At 40.1% G+C, this 23,250-nt stretch overlaps 1 protein-coding gene across 7 annotated transcripts in view; it reads left to right on the top strand.

The window, feature by feature from the left end:
• Nucleotides 1-23,250, top strand: part of NUMB (NUMB endocytic adaptor protein) — a 95,650-nt gene that overhangs the window by 8,105 nt on the left and 64,295 nt on the right. The window contains exons 1-2 of one of the 7 annotated variants that reach the window (XM_084520054.1): nt 3,886-4,271; nt 4,475-4,673. The exons of the other annotated variants lie outside the window; for them this stretch is intronic. The gene's annotated coding sequence lies outside the window, so the exon portion shown is untranslated. Of the gene's footprint in view, nt 1-3,885; nt 4,272-4,474; nt 4,674-23,250 lie in introns of those variants that run through there. 7 annotated transcript variants of the gene reach the window in all.

Raw genomic sequence — 23,250 nt, 5'->3', positions numbered from 1 at the left:
TCTGAACCAACTGGATTCTGTTCTTTGCCTTGCTCCTTGCTCCCACTATAGTGTGTCACAATCTAGTGGCCAGACGTTAGTTCAATGTCCTCACGTAATAACCTTAAAATTAGGGATTTCTGCAAGTAAAGGCTGCCCAGCCCTCTAACCGCAGGTAACTGATAGTAACTGAACGGATGTCTTGCCTTCTGCAGTGTTAGATCAAGTGGGAGATGGAACCAGTCGGTGTGGCCAGAATGTAGGCAAATGCTGAAATGTTTGATGAGGTGATTGTGAAGATACAGTTGCATCTTGCCAATTATAAGGTTACCTTAGGGGAAAAAAAAATCTAGTCCTAAAATCTTAATTTCTTTAGATCTTCAACAATGAATGGAAAACTTCATTGCTTAAAGGAGCTAGGCTGTGGGGTTGGGTTTTTTTATTCCCCTCGCTTATACGTGATTGCCTCTGGCTCCAGTTATATCTGAAAATGTACAAACATGCTTATTCCAATCTCCTTAATGTGGCTTTTACATAAATGATTGTTTGTTATCCAGTTTACTGCTTTGGTGTTTGGTTTTGGTAAATTCTGCGTAAGCTCCCTTTCTGCTTTCAAAGACGGTCTTTCAACTTTCTAACGCGTATCTTTCTGCTGTTTGCCTTTTAGCTTCATGAAATAATTAACGATTTATTTACTTGACTATTTGAGATGACATTATATCCGGTCTAGTTCTGTGCAATAAGATACTGGATCGATCTGCTGTGATTTGCTGTCCCTGTTTGTTCAGTGGGAAGGGGCTGGCATCGTATCACCCCCAGGACTGCTGATCTGTTGTAAAACAGCTGTAGCCACAGTACTGTGAAATTCATGCTGGAATTAATTCCTTCTTCCAGAACCCTTTCCCTTTTTTTTTTTTCTTTTTTTTTTTTTTTTCTTCCAGATATACCTTGTTACTTCTGTGAATATCACCAGCAAAACCTTTGTTTGTTTTTGGACTGTGCATTCCTTGGTTTACCGTGTGGTGTGGTGTTCGTAAGGCAGGTACGGCTGGCGAGGCCTTAAACAATACTGTCCTAAAGCTGCAGGCATAATTCTTGGGACATATTGTTTACAGAAAGTGGGGAATGGTGCCAGTACAAAATATGCTGGGAATTGCTTCTCCAGACAGCTGTTTTCATGGAACTGTGAGTAGCTCTTTCGCTCAGGACTTAATAGCTCATAAGGCATGAGCAAAGCAGTTTGTTGCATCCTGGTCATTCTTTGCTCTTTGTTTCTTTTAGACACATCAAAATGATTGAAGATGATTAGTTTAGGGAAGTAGCAAGGATGGTCTTTTTTTTGTTCCTCAGAGTACCAAAGTAAATGTTCTACCCTTTTAAAAGCAAACAAATAGTTGTTACCATATCAGGCGTCACTCACGAGGTATGTGTTCAAATTCAATGTAGTCTTTTTTTTTTTTTTTAATTAAAAATAATAAGAAAAGATGCCATTCCAATAATTCTGGTATGGCATTGGTATTCATCTCATGTAGGCTTAGGTGCTAAAGCAAGCCCTGTTTCTGTAGTGTTAGTTATCACATTATTCTGTGTTTACTTTAGGGACCTCATTATCTGCTGTTTTAAGTTTGGAAGTGGATTACAGGAGAGCCTAGATTTTTATTCTAATTCTTTCCTTCCATGCAATTTGGAAGTTGTTTTTATTTTTTCTAAAGATAGATTCACGGCCTGTCACCACCCTCATACATCTGTATTCCCAGCATTTGTAAAACCAAGACAACTGTCTCTAATGTACATTATTTTCCTACATTTATAATTCTTTAGTGGAGTTTGGATCGTTTAAGCTCAGATACTTGGAAAATATGTGCAGTGGTTACTGTTTAGACTGTCACATACTTCTTTACTCTGTGCTGTCCAGACAAAATTAGGGTAGCTCTTCACAGTTAACTCCTTTTCTGTGACTCATCCTTCTTGGAACAGAGATATCATTTACTGTTTATCTGAAAGGCGTCACAATAGTTTCTTCAATAGTTTCTTCTAATGCGCTTGAAATTCTCCTTTATTTGGTAATAAGTCTACATTGTCTAGTGGCCTTTAACCAGGTAGCAGAACTTCTCTTTAACTGTGACTAGCAGATGTCGTAAGATCAAAAACTCAGGCTAACAAGAAGTGGGAGAGGCAGGACTGCAGCAGATTTTATAATTCTTTGTTCAGTCAGTGAAATAAATCCAGTCTGTAGGTCTGATTCAAAACAGAATTCTTGTGAAGAATGTTTTAAGAAGGATGTGAATGTTGTGAAGACTGTTGAAGAAAATTGCAAATTCTTAGTCTATTTTGCAAATTAAAATAACACTCTGTGGTATGGAACAGCTTTGTTGAAGGGGAAGCTGGTTGATGCATCTTCCTTCTATTCTGTCCCCAGGAACTTCAAGAGGAAAGATAACATTTTACTTTTTTTTAGTAAAAGACGAACTTTTTTAGATCTGATTTTATTTTATTCTACGCATCTCCTATTTGGTAATGTTATGTCTATAAAACTTAAAATTCTGCTACTTCGTTCACTTTTAGGTTCCTGGCATGTCAGGCTCAGGGCTTAGTCACATTTTGATTTTTTGTTTTGATGTACAGTGGAAAGTTATGCGTGTGAGAAGGCCATTGAATACATTGAAAAGTATTTACTGCTCAGTCTAGCAAATAAACCAGACAAGACTCAAGTGCTTTCTAGGGTTAAGGTGCCACACTGTAAGTTGCAAGGTGCCCATAACCCCTGGAATTTATGGGTTTAAGCCTCATTTGAAGTTTATAACATTTCTGTGGTTCACAGGTCGTTCCTTCTAAACTGCCGCTGAAGGAGGTAGTAGATGAGCCTCTAGGCAGCATTATGACATTCAGAGAAACAGCCCAGAATGTGAGCTGTAAGCTCAAAATTGAATTTCCCCAGATAATTTTGTTGGCTAACAAGTATTTTTCATCCTGGCAGTGACACTACTCGGGAAGTCCAAGGGTGGCCCTTGTTGTCTCATGAATTTTCAACCTGTTTGCCACCACTGGAAGAAGTGGTCTCATTGCTGATCACATTTCTGCAGCACCTGTGTTGTTTGACTCCTTGATAAAACCATAGTCACTCATTAAGCCAGCAGGAAATTAAAACAGAAAAAGAAGTGAATCTTCTGTGCTGGTGTGAAGAGCAAAATCGTCTCTAAGTTGTCTGGCAAATGCTGCTGTAAGGGAAAAAGGGAACTAGGGGGAGCAATGGGCAGTTGGATTGGCACTGGCATCTCCTGCAACCTGGTCTTAAACATGACCAGGATCCTAGCTTCCTTCAGGCCAGGTCCTCCAGTGCAGGGAATCAACAAGACCACTTGCAGCTGGTAGCTGAAACTAGCTCTGATGCCTGTGTGAAAGGGGTGTGTTGCTGATTTTGGGGCGGTTGGAGACCAAGAAGGTTGTTTATGTTTTGGGGGAGGAAGTTGCACAAAGCAGTAAACAAAAAACGGAATTGCCTGTGCAAAAGTACAGTGTTTCAACTCTGAGAGGTAAGTGGTGTATGTCAGTTCTTCAAGGATGTTTTTCATTGCAGAAATGTAATACAAGATTTGCTGGACTAGAGAGGTGGGAAAGGGCAAGCATGGCCTTCAGGCCTGTCTCTCAGGACACTTCTGACTGGGGGAAGGTAGAAGTCCTGGGGATTGGGTATGGGCTTTTTCTTCTGTGCATAGTTATATCACTGATACTTGGCACGTGGGTTTTCATTTTTGAATGAGGGTTCCTTGGTCATGTGGAAGGTGGGCTGGTGTTAGGAGAGGAGTGGTGAGCGAGTGCCAGCTCTGAGGAGATCTGTCAGGTGCCTGAGCTCGTTAGCCATGGCTAAAGCCATCAAGTTTTAGGCCTGTGGGAGCCAGGTGGCTTAGAGAACTTCACTTACACAAAATCTTGAGCAATGGTAGACTTAAGCCATGAGAGGAAGGAAGTTATTGCTTGTGGGCCCTGAGTGTCTGTTTTCATCTCCCCCTTGTTGCTGGCTGCCATTCTCTGTGCTTCTGAGGAGACCCGAGGCGAGCATTTTGACTGTGGAGCCTGCTTGGGAGACCTCAATTATTTCAGGAACTGCCCCTTACAATGCTGAGCTCAGTGAGCATCGATTTTTGAGACGTGCTGTAATGGAAACAAGTGCTAATATATAGGAGTTTTTGAATGTTCTTGATTTAATCAGCTCCTGCCTTCAGGAAGACTGAATTGCGTCTTGGTAGGATTTGTATTTCCGTGCTTGAAACCCCGAGGTACCGTGCATGCAGGTGCGGTTACTTTCCATAACTGTTGAGTATGATCTGTAAAATCCTGTGTTTTACTACTTAGAAGTGAGAAACCGTAGAGATTTTCTATCTAATGCATTACAGGCTATGGCTGTGACACAGTTACTCTGTCGCTGTGTTCCGTGTTACTGAGGTATGAACTCAGTGCCTTTAAACTTAATTTCCATTTCCCTGTATTGCAAAAGGCTGTAGCGGTGCCAGGGGCCACATCCAGCCTGGGAACGTTGTCACCGCTCGCCAGGGCTCTGAGTCCCTAAACAGCTCTGCCAAGAGCATGGGATTTCTGAAGAGCTGTTAACTTGCAGCAGCCTGTGAGAGGAAACCTGAAGTGTAGCTGAGCTCAACTGAATTTGAAAACGCACTGCACGGACCAGTTATTGTGAGGTAAACACCTTTGTATTTATGGAAGAGCTAAAGAATTCTAGCCATGAAAGAAATGTTGTATGATTATAGACTCAGTAAGATTTATTTGGGTAGGAGGAAGTGTTTAATTTTAGTTTGCTCCAGCCAACTTTCTGTAATACTCTGTGCTGCCAAATGCCAAGCTGAATCAGTGTTTTTAAACGTTATTTCAAAGTAAACTTGCATTATACCTGTAACTTAGCAGAAGAAACTGAATATTAAGTGCACTTTGGTCTGTTTCCCTGGTAAAAATGTCTACTTTGTTTATGCAGCTATAACTTAGCACTTGATCCTTAACATTTGCCTGGAATTTTCCCGCTCCCCGTTAGTTCGTAGTCTCTTTTTCTTAAGAGTGGTGACTGAGCGTTGCTGTGTGCAAGTCTGCCTTGCTGAATAGGCAGCAAGGAACAGAGTTCAAAATATGCAGGTTCCTGGTTTGTCTAGCTCTGCCATGAGGATGGTCAGTCTAGAAAATTAATTGGGTTATATATGCTGTAAGGTTTGGTTTTGCCCCAAACTTCCCAACATAACTGTTCTAGGTTATTAACCATGGTGTGTATGGTTTTGTATCCCTAATAAAGTCCAGGTGCTTTTGCCATTGAAACATTGTCATCTGTTCCTATTCTTTGCTCTACAAGCCTCTAAATTTGTTAGTATTAGCAATTTACTGAAAGGACACTATTTGGGCTTGAGTTGTAGTCAATTTTGAGAAATAAGAGTATATACTTTTTTTCTCCTCCTCTTTATTCTGGTGCATGACACCAAGTGAGCAGTTTGTTTGCTCTGGCACAGCTGTGATTTTTGTCTAGTGGAGTTGTCCGTTTTCCTACAAGATATTACTGTAAAGGAGATCCAATAACCTGTGTATATGTGTTGGGTAAAGCTTATTTTATGGCAGAAGTAATAAGGGGTTATTTGTATGATGGTGTCTTCAAAATTAAATGTTCTGGTGTTTCTAGAAAAGCTCGACCAGTTTTTCAAATAACTTGTAAGTCCCTATGTGTATCAGAGACATCAATTCCAAGCAAAGCAGAATCAGGTATCCTGTCCGTGTTTTGCTGGATACAAACTTCAAAATTCTTTCTGAATGTGGCAAATAGCTTTTGCGTTGTTTCATGAAACTGAGTTTTTAAAAAATTAATTTTTACATGCCTTGATGTCCTCATAGTTTATATATATGGGTACAGGGGTTCTGCTGCTCAGTGCCAGAGTGAGCTGCCTCAAAGTGAGGTATGAGCCTTGTGTTTAGGTAGTGCTGCAGAGAAGTCTGAGCCTGGGGAGAACTATGAATAATGGATGCCTTTGAGCACTGTTTGATGCAAAGGAGGTGTTAGGACAAAGTAAGTGATTGATGATCCAAGCTATTTATTGACATCCTCTATCCTGCAATGATTACTTGTGTAACTCATCTGATTTTCTCAAATTATAGTGAGGATGAATTGTCTTCCATGAGTTGCCTTCAGTCCAGCTGGTTATCCAATTTGTTTAACTCTGACAGCAGTTATTTTAGATTCTGACTTGTTTTGGTGCTACTTCTCTCAGAACAAGCTGTTCACTATGAATGTGAACAGGTTTCTTTCAAAGTGAAGTGTCTAACAGAAATTAAACTAGGAAAAAAGGCTGAGAACCTTCAAAGTGAGAATAATGTATATTAGCAAAGACAACGTGTGAAGGCTTTTGGAGAACAGTTCTTTGATTCTGAAATAGTCTGGACTGAAAAAGTCCACCTTTTTCAAGTTGATATGGAAAGGTGTTTTTTCTTTTCTACTCATTTCGTAAGACTTAATCATGATTAAAATTGATTTTCTTGTCAAACCCAGTCTTCCATTATTCTTCATATGGGAAAGTTTAAGAGTTATGAACTTCTAGAAAACTTGAAAGGGCAGATCTTATCCTGGAAAGACACACTTTTGTGTTGAGTAGATGAAACAACACTTCCTGTTCATTTCTTAATGGGAAATGCTTGCTCAGAACAGGTAGGGCTTAAGAGGAAGCTTTTTTCCTGGATATGACTTCCAACTCTTGTCCCTTTACATCAGCACCCTTCTTCTCAGTCCCACAAGTGCTGCCTGCTGCTGCAAGTTAAAGCTCAGGTGCTGTTTTCAGAGCAATCAATAACCTGGAGGCTGTAGGAAGCCTCTGACTGAATTGTGCAAGTGAAGATCTTCCTGCAAAAGCATTGGAGGACGAGGTTGTCTCCTTGCACAGTTGTTTTTCCAGTGAGGCATTTTCTTTTATTGGCACAGAAGTACTGGTTTATGCACCAAAGATGTTATTAGCAACACAAGTGGAGGAATGTGTTATCTTGAATAGCAATGTGTCTAAAGTATGTTTTACCTTGTGGTTCTTCGGTCATAAGGTAGGTTAGTATAAAAATGATCTTGAAGCAGGCAGATATAAGACAAGCTTTTTCTTCCTCCCACGATCTTATTTTAAATTTGATCTCTTTTAATTTAGGGGGGGTTAAAAAAATGCATTTGTTCCTCGAGACATAAGGGTGTGTCCAGAAGACACTTCGGGGAGGAATAAAGAACACAAGAAATAAAATAATTAGAGGTTATAGGTAAGCAGTGAAGTCTTTCTATTTAAACAGAAGTAACTTGCTAAGCTTGTGTGGTTTTATTCGTTATGGATCCTGGAGTCACAAGGTCTACCCTGATGCTTTTAAAATCAGCTCTGGATACAGAAGTGAGGGAAGGATCTCACAGTTTTGGTAAGTCACAAGTCTGTAATTTAATTCTGCAATTACTTCAGCCATGCCAGCTGACGCTCTTCAGGCTTGTAAATTTAGGAGTGCTCATGATTAATCTAACCATTAGAACTTGTGTTAAAATACGTAGATTTAAACACCTAAAAATCCCCTGTGACTGCAGCTTTGCTGAGAGCGAGTATGTATGCGTTGAACCAAACAACATGAAAACTGGGTAAGCTAGAAAATAACAATGATGGAAAATGAGTAATGCTTTTCAACTGCCACGACTTAAAATGCGAAGCCTTGTCTGTAGGAACCCTTCCTCTAAAGACAATTTCAACACAGTTGCTAGGAGAACCTTGGGTCAGTTGTTAGTGGCGGAGATGGAAAAATGGCCATTTCCAGTTTCTTTCCTGAGCCTCAACTCTGCTGGGAATGTAGCAGTGTTAACCACAAGCACCAGCCTGAAGTGCTTAAAAGGTGTGTGGTGATAATTTTTCCATTCTGACCATGGGAGAATGGATGCAAGCTGACGCTCCCAAGAGAAGGTATTTATTAGCAGACTTGAGAGCTAGCCTATTAATAAATGACATCACCTTTCAGGAAAAGGGATTTCTTTCTGGATGAGTAAGATGATTTTAGGGATACATATTTGTCTTAATAGTACCAGTAAACAAACATGAAGCCTTTGTCTCTGGATACGTTTTATAACAGACTTCCATTCCTTGTGCAGCTTTCAGTGACAAAATAGAAATTTAAATAAATAAAAAAAAAAGCTGTAGTAGAAAGAATAGAAATGTCTGGAAATTGGGTAATAACTGATACTGAAACAACTTGGTATTTGCTGTTCTTACATTTAGCACTTTTGGAACAAGCAATTCGCAAAATGTTTATTTACCAGTAGAAGTTGAATTCCTAAGTCGTGTAGACTTGTGGAGGATCTCCTTGATTTTGCAGTCAATGGTTATGGAGGCAGATTATCCTTTACAGGAACGTAATCTGTAACATAGCTGAGACATACTTGACTAGTAAGGTACAGAACTGGTTGTATTTATTCATCATCTCTTCCATTGTGCTCTTAAACTTGAAGGCAATTTAGGTGTCAAGAACAGGAGGCTGAGTTTCTCACAGGTTTTCTTTGCTTTGTTAAACTAGGCATTCTTTAAAATGTCTATTCAAATGAAGGACTAAGACAAGGCCTAGCAATTACTAGTAACGCAATAAAAAGTACCACGTTCCAGTAACGTACAAGTGTTCACGTAAATCCATATTAAAGCAATCTCTTCTGCTTTTCTGCCTTAATTATCTTAATGAAGGCAGACATCAGTTGCTTTGAAACTGTGTGGTGGTTCAAGTCTTCCAAAGGTTTGTTCTAATAACTAGGGGATGTTGTTGCCAAAGTCCAAAAGAAATTGTGAAATGCAGTTTATAGTAATTGATGTAACGTGTTTTAAGCTTTGTTTATGAAATCTACCTAGTAGAAAAACTACTGGCTTTAGGAAAAACTGTTGGTGCTAGGGCAGCCACAAACCGGACAAAGGAGGACAGACTTCTCAGGTTCCAAGTGGAAAAGATTGTCAGCACTAACAAACCCTACAGATCTGGATTTTGTTTGCTCTCCTGGGGATATTAACATGTTTTTGGTGCAGTGGAGTAAAAGTCTGAGTTTACAGGCTGTAGGTTATCCTCTGTGCTTTCTGAAAAAAAATCTGCTGTAGGTTACTGCTCGTTTAATCCTGGTATATTAAGCTAGTGGTGGCTGCTGTACTTTGAAGCCTGCTGGCTATAGCAAAGACAGCCAGCTATTAGTTTAGGGTCCAAAACCAGCCTTTAAGATGGATTTCTCTCTCCTTTTTAAAAAATTTTGTGTTTATTTTTTTCTTCTGAACCTTTGTTATGGCTAAATATAGCCAATAGTTGTTTTTCCGTTGGGACTTTCTCTGGATTGCTGAGCAATAGATGCAAAGTCAACTGAAATGCTGCAAGTCTATTAGCTAGTGCTTATTACTGTGCCTCCAGACCAGTGATGCCTGCAGGTCCCAGCTGGGCTGTGGAAGCAGCACAGCTGCTGCTCTCAGGCTCTGTGCAGAATTACAATTTCCCCCCAGAGCTGGTTGTGTGCAGAGCCGACTTGTGTGCTGTGGTGCTGCTCTGGTCCTCTTCAGCTGCTGCACCGCGCTGGGCCTGTCACAGAGATGCTGCTGCCTTGTGTAGAGCTGCTCTGGATGTGTGTTTTCACCGGGCTCCCTGCCTGCTTTTGCTCCTTGCAGGAGCTGGGGGAGGCGAGAAGGGGTTGTTGCTCAGGTACGTTCTGTGCTGGGTCCCTGCTGGCTCCGCACCACTGCTCAGCATGGGGCTGGAGCTGCACCCCGCTGATCCCCCGAGACCCCAGGGAGGCGTGGGGAGCCTCTGTGTAGCTCCTGGGCTTTAAGAGCAGCGGATCTGAGCTGACTCGACTTGGGTGGGTCCCAGGCTTTGTTGCCGGGGTTAATATGCTGCTGTAGCTCAGCCTGCCTTTGTCCTAGGTAATGAGAGTCTGTCTCTTTGTATTGATTCAGTCTGCAAACAGTGACTGTGTAAAAGTGGGTCCCAAGCTTACAGCGTTGTCCACTCTCAGATGGTGCAGCTGCTGTAACTCTTTTCCCTTCTCTGCTGGAGAAAGAAAACAAACTTTGCATTGTGGTATCTCCTCTTCATCTAAAGGCTCCTTCAGTTTAAAGGAGTCGTATTTCTGTACTGGCAGAGCGCTGCAGCACTCGTTTCCTTAGCTCTGTAAAGCTCTGTGGTGTGGAATATGTACTTGAGCACATCTCCAATTGAAGTAATCTGTTTCTAGAATACTTTAAGTAACTAATGCTTTAAAGCAACAACAGAAGCAAACAAAAGCCTAGCAGCAAAAACAAATCATTAGACTTTTAGCGAAGTGTCTCCTAGTCCAGCGTTTGAGTCACGGGTAAGGCTCTGTTTAATTACAAGCTTTGTGGGACCTGCAGTACTAATTTATCAAAAATTGATATAATTAACACCTCTCATTGTTTCAGATGTTTGGGATTCAGGCTAGAGTACAGGTGCTGTGCTAGGTGCACATTTGCCCTTTGCCTGTACGGAGCACACCTCAGGTGCTGGCCTTTATGAAACTCCCTATCGAGATAGTAAGGTACAGAGTTCCCGTGTTGTCTGGAAGAAGGACCCTGGTACGCATATAGTAAGTTCTTATCTGAAGGTCCAAGTGTGTTTGGGAAGATGTCCTTAAAGAACCTGGCCAGTAACAGTACTGGTTTTTTTTTTGTGTTTGAGGAGTAATGCTTAAGAAGTGCTTAGAGAGAAGAAAAGAGTTAGTCATATGTAAAGGCAAACCAAATTTGGCCTAGTGGCATTAGGGCACCAGGTTCATTATCTCAGCCTGGGTCTCTGCTTGCCACCCCACCCCAGCAGAAAGGAGAAGGGAGGCAACTTTAAAATGTGACCAGTCTTGTCTCTGGTGTGCAGACATCCACTCCTGTCTCTGCATTTCCCTTCTTGATGTTTAGATAATGCCGGTGTCGAGCGTTGTTTTCCCTTCTTTTGCTGTCTTTCCTTATGGTAGCATTTCCAACCACACTAGTGAGGTCTAATTGCATATCTTTTATTAGGCTGACCTATATTCTAGTTAGAAATAAGATGCAATACAGTTTCTTTTGGTGACGTCTATGGTAAAAGCTTACACAAAATAGACCTAAATCAGCAAAGCCATGTTTTGTTAGAACTGTAGCTTATGCTTTATTTTTCTTTTCATTAAAACTTCAAATGTTTGATTCACCTCGTATGCTGTTGCAAATTATTTCAGTGGCCAGAAGTATGCTACAAGTATTAGTCTAGTATCAAATGACAGCTACTTGATCTAGAAGGGGGGAAAAAAGAAAAAAAGATGAAAAGAAACTTGAAGTCTTTGTAATTTAGATTATGATCAAGTTGTTACTTAATTTTCTGTTACGTATTTCAGAAGTCAATTATCCTGAGTATAAGGACTTGGTTTTTGTGTGTGTGGAATGAAGACTTAATATTACAAAGCTTGCTTTAAAACATGGATACCAGCAGTGTGAGCAATGCTGCAGTGATAAACGTGATGGAGACGCAGTGGTTATGCTGCTGATAGCTCTTACCCTCTTCACATGTTCCTTTTATCACTTGCAGCATCCTGTACTCACCTAGTCCTTGCTCTCTTCTCAGTATAACTGGAATCCAAGGTAGTCCCTATAATGGAAACTTACTTTATATTCTTTCTTGAGTGTATACATCGTATGTTTGATTTGTCATAACACATACTGAAAAATCACTCTAAGAAGGAATCTGTCAATGTAACTAGGCCTTTACTACCTCTGAACTTGTAAGTTGCTGATATTTGCAGATTTTACCATTAATTACTTCTTCCCAGGCATAAGTACAATGCAAGCAGTGTTAAGCCTAAAGCTAATCTCCATTGGACACAAATAGAAGCACCTTCTTTCCCTTTCCCTAGTGGGCTCCTCTTTGCCTTTTAATCCAATTAGTTGGTCACACAAGTAAACATTTAACCCGCTCAAATGGAAGATTGTGCAGCTAAAATTTATGGATGCTAGCTTTATTTAACTGTGTGAAATTGTGATGATGAGGGCAAGTTTGCGACTATGAGGTTGCTTGTGACAAACTTGGAGCTTGTGAAAGAGTGAGACTGCACTTTATTTCTTTAGTAGTATTAATTAAATCAGTATTATGGAGGTCAGGAAACTTCTGAATATAGAGGGAAAAAAAGATTTCATTACTGTATGATCAGATTCATTTTTAAATAAGTACTGTAAGAAACCATGCATAACAATGAGCTTTGAAGCACTTCCTTTAATTTGCTGAGTAGCTGCTATGGCCGTGGCAAGAGGTTCCAAAATGTGAAGCAAACATCTGTGGGGCATTCCTTCTAAAAATATTGTATTTTCTGAATGTCATAGGACTCACAGGAGAAATGGCAGGATATAAAATATTTGTCGTGTGGATCTGACTGAATTGTGCAAGTCAAAACTTGTTGTTTCCTCTGTACCAAATCTGAACTGATTTATATTTACTCCAAGTAATGCATAGAATATGTTTCAAATTAGTCTATTTTAAGTTGTTTATCTAAACTTCCCTGAGAGTAGTTTTTAGGAAAAAGGAGTTTAGTGTTGCATCTGAATGTTTAAACATGCTTATTTTTTTTCCAGAGAAGCTGAAAAACCTATTGTACTTGTCTGCTTTTTTAGTGCAAAGTGTTGTCCAAACCTTTGGCAGTAAAGCCAGAAACAGCAAGCCAGAATCTTTAAAATAATATTTCATTCCATACATCTGAAAGCAGTTTATGAAAAATGTTGTTAGAAACCTCAGATGGCACCCTTCAATTTAAAGGGATAGTAAAGTGACTCATGCTTTAACAACAACAAAAAAATTCCTTAGTGCTTTTTGTCTAGTAATAGGAAAAGGGATTGACTCTGGATATAAAACGCTGACCTTTATTGCATTTGCATTAGCCAGAATTATTAACATTGTATTGTAGAGGCTGTGGCACATTTTTGGCAAGCTGGTACATTCCTCTCTTTCTCTGTTGCTTCCTCCCACTCGAGAGCTTTTGTCTTTCTCCATCTGCTTTTTGAAGAGAAATGCTGTACGCATGCAGACCTCAGAAACTGTAACTTGAGTTTGGGTTTGACGTAACTCTAAATTGTTACCATAAATTCAGACTGCAGAAATATGCAGAATTAGAGCTCTGTTTTCCTATTTAAATAAGAGCAAATATAGTAAAGCTGAAGGATCAGCCTCTAGGAAATTAACTGCCCAGACTTTTGTAACCAGTACCCAGCAGAGCTGAGAAACATTTGCTGTGAAAGTTGGTTGTGCCTGCTGTGTGTGCGTGTTTGTGTCGTTTTTCTCTTTTGAGAATGGGCTGCTATGTAAGATGACAGCGGGTTAAAAAAATATTTTTAAAAAATGTGTGTGTATATATACATAAAACAACTTGTCATGGCAATACAAGTGTATGATAGTGATGAAAACTACTGTGGTGCTTTTTTTTTTTTTTTTTTTTTTAGCAAATATGAACTTGTTCCAAATTTTTACTCAAAAAAAAAAATCAGTCTGTTGGATGAGTTTTTGGGGCAGAACAGTGAAATTTTTTAACATGTTTTTGAAGTTAAACCTATAGCTGCGGATGCCTCTTGGAACATAGCTGAAAGTAAAGACAGTTACGTGCCATGAACTGATACTTCAGAGGCTTCCTATAAGCTTGTCATATGCAAAACCCTGTTAACAAGGTTCAGGGGTGGCTCCACACGCTGCAGGCACATGAGGTCTTTTATGAGCAGCTTCGGAATTTTACATGTGTGGTTGTTACTAAAACAAACAGATAGTAACTCTTCCCCTCTGCCTCTGTTTATATATAGACATACACTGTAATTACAAAGCTTATTTAATCTTTGGGCTGCCTTTTTTTTTTTTTTTTTTTTTACATTTTTAAAAAGGATTCATAAAAAGTAAAGTTCTCCTTTAAGGAGATATTAAAGTAGTTTAGGGCTAATATTTAAGCAAGTAATTGTTTTTATAAAGTTAGTATTGATTTGCTTTAAAGATATTTCCCTATGGCAATTGACATCTGAGGCTGAAGAATTGAATCTTTGATGTGAGAACTGAGAAATGGAGGGGGGGGGGAAAGAAACCTCACAACCAAAGCAAATCAGCTGAATTTTCACAGCGAAAATGTCTAAAAATGGGACATAAGCAGTAATACAAATTTTCCTTTTTATATCCTCTTCAAATTTTATGTAATGCCTGCAGTAGAAAGTAGGTCTAATCCTTGTTAGGAGGAAACAGTAAATTTTCTGCCTGAAATGTTGAGAGGTGACTGTTGTGCTGTGAATGTTGCAGTTTCTCAAGTTTTGTAAGTCTCTGTGGTCTGGAGGGAGGACAGAAAAACATCTGATAACAGCATCCTGCAGGTTTTGGGTCCATCTATGCAGAGCAGTATTGAATCTTGCAGACAATTCATTTCTAACTGAGTAATTGAGGTGCTTGTTATAAAAAGAAAATGTTCCTATATCTGTAGGTTGCATACATCTCTGTGGAGCAAGGTTTCTGGCCGTCATTGTGCTCTTACTCATTGGAAATTGTCATCCATGAATGGCCTTACAGTTGTAGCTATTATCCCCAGTGACAGCACTGCTGAAAAACAAAATAGGTAATAATTTGATGGTGAGAAGCCATCTGACTACTTTGAGACATAGCTTCTTAAGTGATGGCAAATATTAAAACAAACAAACAAAAAAAAAAACTTTCTGTAGGAGATTGTCATGAAAGCTCAGATTCTTAAGGGGGCTTCCTCTCCTCTGGGTAAGTGCTGCATCTTGCTGGCTCTTGTCATTTGCAAAGCTGTTGGTGCGGCCAAAGGTTTTCAAATATCCAGCAGTCCCACAACCCTTTCAGCTGCATGAAATTCACACCGTTAGTGGTAAGCTGGCTTTATGGCTTTTCAGTCTGATCTGTTGTATGGCCTCTGCTGTTCACTGCTTCTCTTTGCTGCCTTTCACACCTTCAGGCAGAGAAGCCATGGAGCGCTGGAAGTGCTGTGCCCTCTGCAGTCACTGGGGTTTCCTGAGAAGGACTACTCATTTTGTGCACTTGACTAAAGCTGAGTTAGGGAAACGTTGGTTGGGCAAGTCGTGCTCTTCTTTTGTCCATGTGAGCGAACCAGTTTTTCTTGTTCAGAGGTAACCAGCATAATGTAAAATATCTGTATTTGCATTGCAGTTCCTTCTTTTCCTTTGTAACCTAGTATTTGGGGGATTGTTTTAAGTTCTCCTGCGCTGCTTAAATCAATCTTTACAATTCAAACGGTAAAGCTGGAATGAAACCAACAATATGCTTTGGGAAAGCTAGCAGAAAAATTCCCTTATTCAGCAGGTGAAGACCTCTTATTTCTATTTTTCCTCTATATGAGTGTCTGCTGCTGTTTGTTTCCTCATCAGTTGTGCACACAAACCACAGCGTGCTCATCTTCAGTTGAATACAGACAGGTGACCTTGCGGGCACTTAGACTGTGGTGTTCACTAGCATTGTTCTGATCCTATCAGTGCTCCTGAAAACAATGTCTTTAACACTTGGAGAAATGTGACCTAGCAGAGCTCCCTGGTAGTGCTCAGGAGAGCTGTGATGAGCTTGTGGCAGACTTTCATGTCGAAGACCAACCTACGGTATTTCTAGCCCTGGAGATAAATTCCTTGTTAAGGATACGCTGCTTTTCCTTGTATCTACTGAGATCTGTAAGACAGAGTAAGAAACTAATATTAGGGCCTTCGACTATTGTCCCAGTTCTGTTTTCAGGAATGCTGTAATTAACACCAACTCACAGGAAAAGCATTCCCCAAGCTTCAGGTGGTCTTTTTTCAGACTCACATAGCACAAACAGATAGGCTGTACCTTTCTTGTTTGTGTTTGTGATTGCTAGCAGTGGCTATTAAATAGTGAGATCTGGTAGCAAACGTGGAGACTTGCTTTGGAAAATAGATGTAATTCTAGGAAATGGTTCACAGCATGGAGGTGACCATTTATGCTAGTTAATCTAACCTTTTCAGGTTTCTAAACTAAATGCCATTCCTTTTAGAAGTCCAAGTAGCAAAGGACAAGGTGGAGTTGTCCCCAGGTCAGAGAGAAAAAAAAAAAAAAAAAGAATAAAAAATGCTGCCACACCCCACCCCTCCGGAGAGGCCTCTGCATGGAACGACCCCAACATACAAAATAATCTAAAAGGAGAAAACTATACAGGAATATTTACATCTCTGATAAATAGACTAATACTGATCCGGGCGTCTCCCTCCAGACATGAGACACATGGGTAAAAGCATTCTGCTTTGCTGTGCTGAAGCTTTTTTGAATGCATGTTTTGCTAAGAAACTCAATACTGTGAGTCTAATAGAGCTGTGGATCTGCTAAATTACTGGGTGCTATAGGCTTCTGGAGGAAAATAGTTCTGTTAAAATCTTTTTAATGAAGTGTTTCTTGTTAGTCAGTGGCACTTTTTTTTCCTTGAACGTGTGTAAAAGCTTTTAGTGGAACAAAGCAATCTGCTTTCCATGCTTTAATGCCTGCTTTTGACATAGGACGTAGGTGTTGTGATCAATAGTTGTGTATTGAGTCAGGTTTTCAAAATACTTACTCAGAATGGTGTTGATACGCACAGAGCTTTGGGTGTGCTGGCCTTTAGGGAGACTTGGGATGTCACGGTTCTCGTGGTGATACCTGGATTTTCACTCATTGGGAAGTAAGTTTTGCTTTTTGAAATAGGAGAAGTTAATAGTATTTAGTGCAAATTTCTTCATACACTTTAATAAATGATACTTTTTGTAGAGCCACACTTTTTTCTTCTGCTTTTGGTATTTGTTTTGAATCTGATGGGCTAAAAAACTCAATTTGTGCAGCTATGGTGCATTTTCACTAGTAAAACTACTTGCTCGAGCATAAATTTGTATTCACCAGCACACTTAAGCAGACACAAAAACCTCACCAACTCGTTTCTGAAGGTACCACTCCCAACATTTCTTCATCTGGCATGCTACTTTTGTTCATCTGCTTGTGGAAATCAGTTGAAGTAAATGAAACAGCTGCCTGCTAGCTGTTTCAGTTTGTGTGGTTTGGGGTCAAACAAAAATAGCAGTACTTACTTTGGAAATAGGGAGAACTGCACTGAACTGATTATACTTGTAAATGCACTGGAGTTTTACCTAGAGCACTGAGCCAAAGTGGTTGCTTGTTTTGGAATAGACTTAATTAAAGTTTTGTTCAAAGACTTTTTGGGTAAACTTGTTAAATCTGTTTGGGAGCCAATGATTTGAAGGGAACTGGTTAAGGATATACTGCTTTTTTCTTTTCCTTTTTTGTTGCTGTTTCTGCAGGCATTCAGACTCCTTTTTCCCCTTAACAGTAACCATAAGACCCACAGTTTAAAAAAAATGGCTGTGATGCCTGTGTCAGAAGAGGATTGTCCAGGAGAACAGCAATAGTGTCTCTACCTACACATAGCAGGAAGATGAACAGTAGGAAAGGAACACTCGTGTACATAGCTTCCACTAATTCAACATGTGTGTAGGTGGGTTACTTGTGAGCTTGAGGGAGGGAAGATTCTTGTGTGGAGTCCGACAGCCACTGATTGTTACCGTAAGAATTAGTTTCTGATACATGGCACTTCTTGTCAGCCTCTGTCAGAGTTTTTCTGAAAATTCAAGTTCTTTTTTAATTTTTAAACAACTTAGCTAAATTGAATTGACAAATTCTGATGGAAAACTAAAGTTTACCTAGATTTTTCAAAAAATTTTTTATTTGTCCTACTTCAGAAGTTCAGAATGATTTATTTCAAGAGGCTAACACATGGGAATAGTTTATTTTCTATAATAGTAAAGGTGTTTTCATTTTTGTCTGTCTTGACAGATACCAAGGTGTTAATGTCAGCCAACCTATGCATCTCTGAAGCTCTTATTGCTGCTGTCTGCTCACAATGCTTTGTTTAAACCACCATATCACCCTAAATTAGGGTTCATAAGTCATTCTTAGAACAGCTCCTAGCATCTTCTAAATGTGAGTGCAACATTTACTGCCCTCTGGCATAGAAGCTGGCTTTAGCATGCTCACATTAGTAGTCTGGTCATTTGTTCTGTACAGTCAGGGCTCTTTAATGCATGTTGTTTGGACCCAGTGAGTTGTTTGTATTATTCTAACATTACACCTCTTGACATGTGTGACAGTGCTGTGCCCTAGAAACGTGGAGCAGGCTGTAAGGTGTGAGTTGACAGGTAAGATGAAAGAGGTGTATGTTCTGAAACATCAACATGTCTAACCACTGGGATGCATCATTTCAGTTTCCTGGAAGTCAGAATTTCACTTTCATCGTGGTTATAAACAGGGAAATTGTGCTGCTGTTGGGGAGACAGCTGTCTTGCTACCTAATCATGTTCATTACAGCGCATATCACAGCTGTCAGTCAGGCTCTCTGTTTTTGACTGCAGGAGCAAAGGGAGCCATCATTAATGTGATATTTGTGTTGTAAGGTTAAGCAGGGCAGAGAGGCAATTTGCGGCTAATTCTAAACAGTTGGTTAAGGTTTGTATTGCATTACAAAGGTTGTTACAATACACTAATTAAGAAAGTTTTCAGGAAGAAATCTTCCCCTTATTTTGTACTCTTTGCATCTGTGTTTAACTGCACTTGCTGCTTGTGTGTGTGAGGAATGGCAGTAACAGAGGGTGGAAGAGATGTGACTGAGAGTCTTTGGACCTCCGTGTTCAGGTAACTGTTGTGCTGCTGTAGGCTAAGGAAGGGAAGGAAATACTGCTCCTGAGTAATGTTGCCACTCTCTGCCCAAAGATTGGTGGCCAAAGGATGTAAGGGATGCTTTCTGGAGTTTGGAGATGCAAAAGCAAGACTTTTGTGTTTTCATCACAGTCTCCTAATTGCAAGTTTTTCATAAGCTTCTTGCAAATCATTAGTTGCATGTGTGGCTGCAGTTTTATGGAGGTAACTTAATACTGTACTAAGGCTTCAGGAAAAAACAAGACTACTTCTGCAGCTCTTTTCCTGTCCTCTTGTGTGGGATATATCTAGTATGGCTGCATACATTCATTGCTTTGACATAACTGTTGACTCTAAGCAAAATGTTTAGGGTCCCTTTGTTTAGCTTAGAACAAAAATAACTAGTACAGAAGGTAGTAAGACCATATTATGCTAGTGCCTGAAGGTATTCACTTAAATGAAATGTGAGGTGAAGTAATACTCTTCAAACCAAGCAGTAAGTCAATTGCAGATCAGAAGAGGTCACTGAAGTAGAGTGAAAGCAGTTGTATATCCAAAGGACCGTATGAGCACTTAGGGCTAGGTTTACTTAATGCTGAAGTATTTTAAAACAGCATGCATGTAGTAGTCTAACTTCATGTTTATTTCTAAAAGTATTTTAGGTCTAAGATCACACAAGGAAGAGCCTTCCTTGGTTGTAGTAGTGATTTTGATGTATATTTGAGCCAGTATTGCTGCTGATAAAAGCAGCTTTCTGTTCAGTGCCCTTGTACTAAGCCAGCAGAGAGCTGCTTTTTAGCTGGATGGTGTCCCTCTTCCTTTCCACCATGCAGCCTTGCACATGCTGAGGCTGCTAGTACATAAGAAGTGGTGCAGGTAGAAGATAACAGCTAGAATGAGGGAAGGATGAGTACTGTTTGCAGAGGCAAACCTGATTAAAAGGTGTGTTAAACTACAGTCATTTTTGGATAACAGCGGAACACTTTACTTCTCAGCTTTGTTCTACCTAGTGCTTAATAACTGAGGAAGAGGAGTAGAAGGGTAAGTCATGTCTTTCTCCTCCTCGATCAGACGCTCAAGTCTTTTATTGTTCTTCAGTTTGCATTAGCAGTTTGTTCATTTCATTGTTTAAAAAGCTCTTGAGGTGTGCAGAGGCAGGGTTAGGAAAGCCAAAGCCTGCAAAGTCAAATCTTGTTGCCCTTTATGATTCTTGCCAGAAGGGCTTCTACACATGTATCACCAGCCAGAGGAAGAGTAGAGAAAATGTGGGACATGGAAAAAGCAGAGGTACTTGATGCCTTTTTTGCTTTGGTGTCTGCTGGAAGGATTTGCCTTCAGGAATCCCAGGCCTCTGCAACTAGTCTGGAGCAGTGGATATTTAGCCTTGGCAGGGAAAGATCAGGTAAGGGAGCATTTAAATTCTGCAAGTCCGTAGGATCTGGAGTGATGAGGGATCTCACTGGAGTCACTGCAGAGCCATTCTCAACTGTCTTTGACAGATTATGACAACTGGGGAAGATTACTGTGGTCTGGGAGAAAGCAAATGTCAGTATCCCCTTCAAGAAGCACATCAGGATTTGGGGATTTGGGGACTGACCAGCCTCAATTACTTGAGCAGGAGAGGTGGGACCAAATGACCTCCAGAGGCCCTCTGCCAACATAAACCAATCTGTGATCCATGGGAAGGTGATGGAGCAAGTTCTCCTGGAAGCTGTTTTCAAACACATTAGGGTCAAGAAGGTGATTAAGAGTAGGCAGCATGGATTTATGAAGGGGAAGTCGTGTTTGACCAACCTGGTAGCCTTCTGTGATGAAAAGACTACGTTATCCATGGGGGAGAACAGCTAATGTTTTTTTGACATTGATTTTTGACACCTTCTCCCATACTGTTGACAAAGTGATGAACTACAGGCTAGGTGAGGTGGATTGCAAACTGTCTGAGCTGCTGGGCTTAAAGAAGTGTGAGTGTTGGCACAAAGTCCAGCTGGAGGCCCACTACTAGTGGTGCTAGTAGGGCACGGACTACTGAACATCCTCCGTGTGCTGAAGGATGGGACAGAGCGCGCCATCAGCATGGTTGCAGGTGATACAGAACTGGGAGGAAGGGATGATACAACAGATGGTGGTGCTGCCTTTCGGAAGGACCTTGACAGGCTGAAGAAATAGGTTGACAGGAACCTCATGTTCATCAAGGTTCTGCAAAGCAAACCTACTAGCAGGTGCCTGCATTACAGCACTGTCATCCCGTGCTGCACTGTTCTTACCATTGCCTGCTGTTGGCAGACTGCTTGTACTCAGGCTTGGACAACATAGTGCCGTTTAAGCATGGTGATTAGACTAAAAATATGCAAAGCTGTTTGGAGAGAGCTATCAAAGTCCTACAGAAGAATGTGATAACAAAACTAAAGCATTTATTTTAAGGGTACTTGAAGTGTTGAGGAAACAATTTTTACAGCTCTAGACAATTATTTAAATGTAACTTGATGCCAAAGTTCAATGAATGAAGGAATGTGAAAGTGCTTAATGCCCAACTTATGCAATGACTTGCAAGCTGAAGAAGTTACAGGGTCGCTGCTGTCTGGTCCTGCGCTGAACCCACAGTATATTGCGCTTTCTGGTACAGGCAGCCCTGCTGACACAAGTTTCATGCAGTTTGTAAGTTACTTCCTTGTGAAAATGAAGCATTTTTTCCAGCTGTCTTTAAGTCTTCAGAACTAGTATTGCTACTTTACATTATTGTTGTTTTGAGCGTGTGTTTTTCCAAGACTTCATATGTTCACAAAGTCTTGGTTTGCACTTCTCATCTTCAGAAATATTTTAGCTGGAGCTTATGGTTACATGAAAAGTAGATTGTGAAGAGACAAAGCATTTGTGTATGAAGGCTAAGAGAAGTTCTAGGAGCAGGCTCCTTAAATTGTCTGTGATGAATAACCAAAAGAGCCCAACAGAACTGTAGGGATGTATATAAAGCATACATGCATACAGGTAACTGTGGAAAGAGTTTGATACAAGGAACTGGAAGCCAAAGGAAAGATCTGAAGAACATGACCTGGATTGATTGTCACACCCAAATTTGCACAGTAACTAGGGGTTGTGTGAATACTGGAAGGATTTCACAAACCTTTTAAAGCAAAATTCTAATGGGACCGCAGTCGCATGTTGGAGCAGCAAGTGTCACTTTCATTGCATCTGCACTGAGCCAGGTCTTAAAAGCAGGTAATAATAGTTCACAAGCTTCAGGAGGAAAGTTTGGAATAGCTATGTGCTATAAATAATGCTCTTTTCTGCTAAAAAGCCCAATGTATCAATTTGTATTACTTGGAGTATTTTGTTGGTCTGTAGTACATCTTCATCACAGTCTGAGACTGACATCTTTCCATGGTTTTATTCTTTCTTGAACAGTGTTATAAGACTGAAAAACAAACATCGCAAGCATCTAAATTTTAGTCAGTCTCTGGAATGGAGATAATCAACACAGTTAAGCCAAAACAACAGTGACAAGAATCCATGTAGATTAATACGATTAGGTGAAGAAAAATCCAAACTCAGTGCCATTAATACTTGCAGAGGTTCATCACAGGCATCTGTGGTTATGTTTGTACTTACGGTGGCTTGGCAGATTCAGTACAGCTAACAGTGAATTTTAACAGTGTATCAGTGTTAGATGTCCACATGTATTCAATTAGGTAGTGAAATTGCACAGTATCACATCTTTGTCTGAGGAGGTAGAAGCCAGGCTGGCTGACTGGAGGTTTAACTAAATAACTCTTCTAGTATGCTGAATCTTCAAATAGTATTCCATGGACTGTGGGGATTCCAACGCACTGTTCTACAACCACTTCTAAAGGCAACTTCTCAAGCTGATTTAAAAATCAGATTTCTGAAGGCTTTAATCTGCTTCAGCACTTTGGTGACAAATGCACTTAAATGTCTATACATCAAGCTGCAATCAATTGCAATCAGTTTGGCAATCTATTAGATAATCCTTGTTGGAAGGAATGTGTCAATGGAAAGAGGTTCCTGTTTTAATCCTAATAATGTAAACTGGAATGTGTGTTGTCTGCTGGTTGTTATTTGAAGTGGATGCCAGAAATTCTTACGATAAAATCAGTGATAATCATTCTGCCAATTTGAGGAGACACGAGCTCCACCCCAGAAATTCATAGGAAACAATCTGGAAAATTTGATCCACGATGAGACTGTAAGTTGGTCCTGGAATACCTCTCACATACCCAGAATTTGAGTACCTGAATTCAAGAAGCCAGTCTGCCTATGTGACCTTTTTTTTTTTTTTTCCCACTATGAAATTGATCTTTGAATTTTGAGATGCTTTTGGCAAGGAATTGATAAGAAAAATATTTGTACAGTTGCAACTCTATGGTTCTTGCTCATGAATGTACTTGATTCCAGATGTCCAGATCCAAGCAGGAATTAAATGGGGTTGATTTTATTTTTAAAGGGATTGTAGTCAGTTAGCTCCCCAAGATGTGCAGCAGAACGACTGCGATGGAATTTGGTGAAGATTCCCAAGTTACAATATTGTTTATTTTAACA

Source organism: Aythya ferina (genome assembly GCF_964211825.1).
Source record: "Aythya ferina genome assembly, chromosome: 5".
Classification (NCBI taxonomy): Eukaryota; Metazoa; Chordata; class Aves; order Anseriformes; family Anatidae; genus Aythya; species Aythya ferina.
This window is presented reverse-complemented; position numbering and strand designations above follow the sequence as displayed.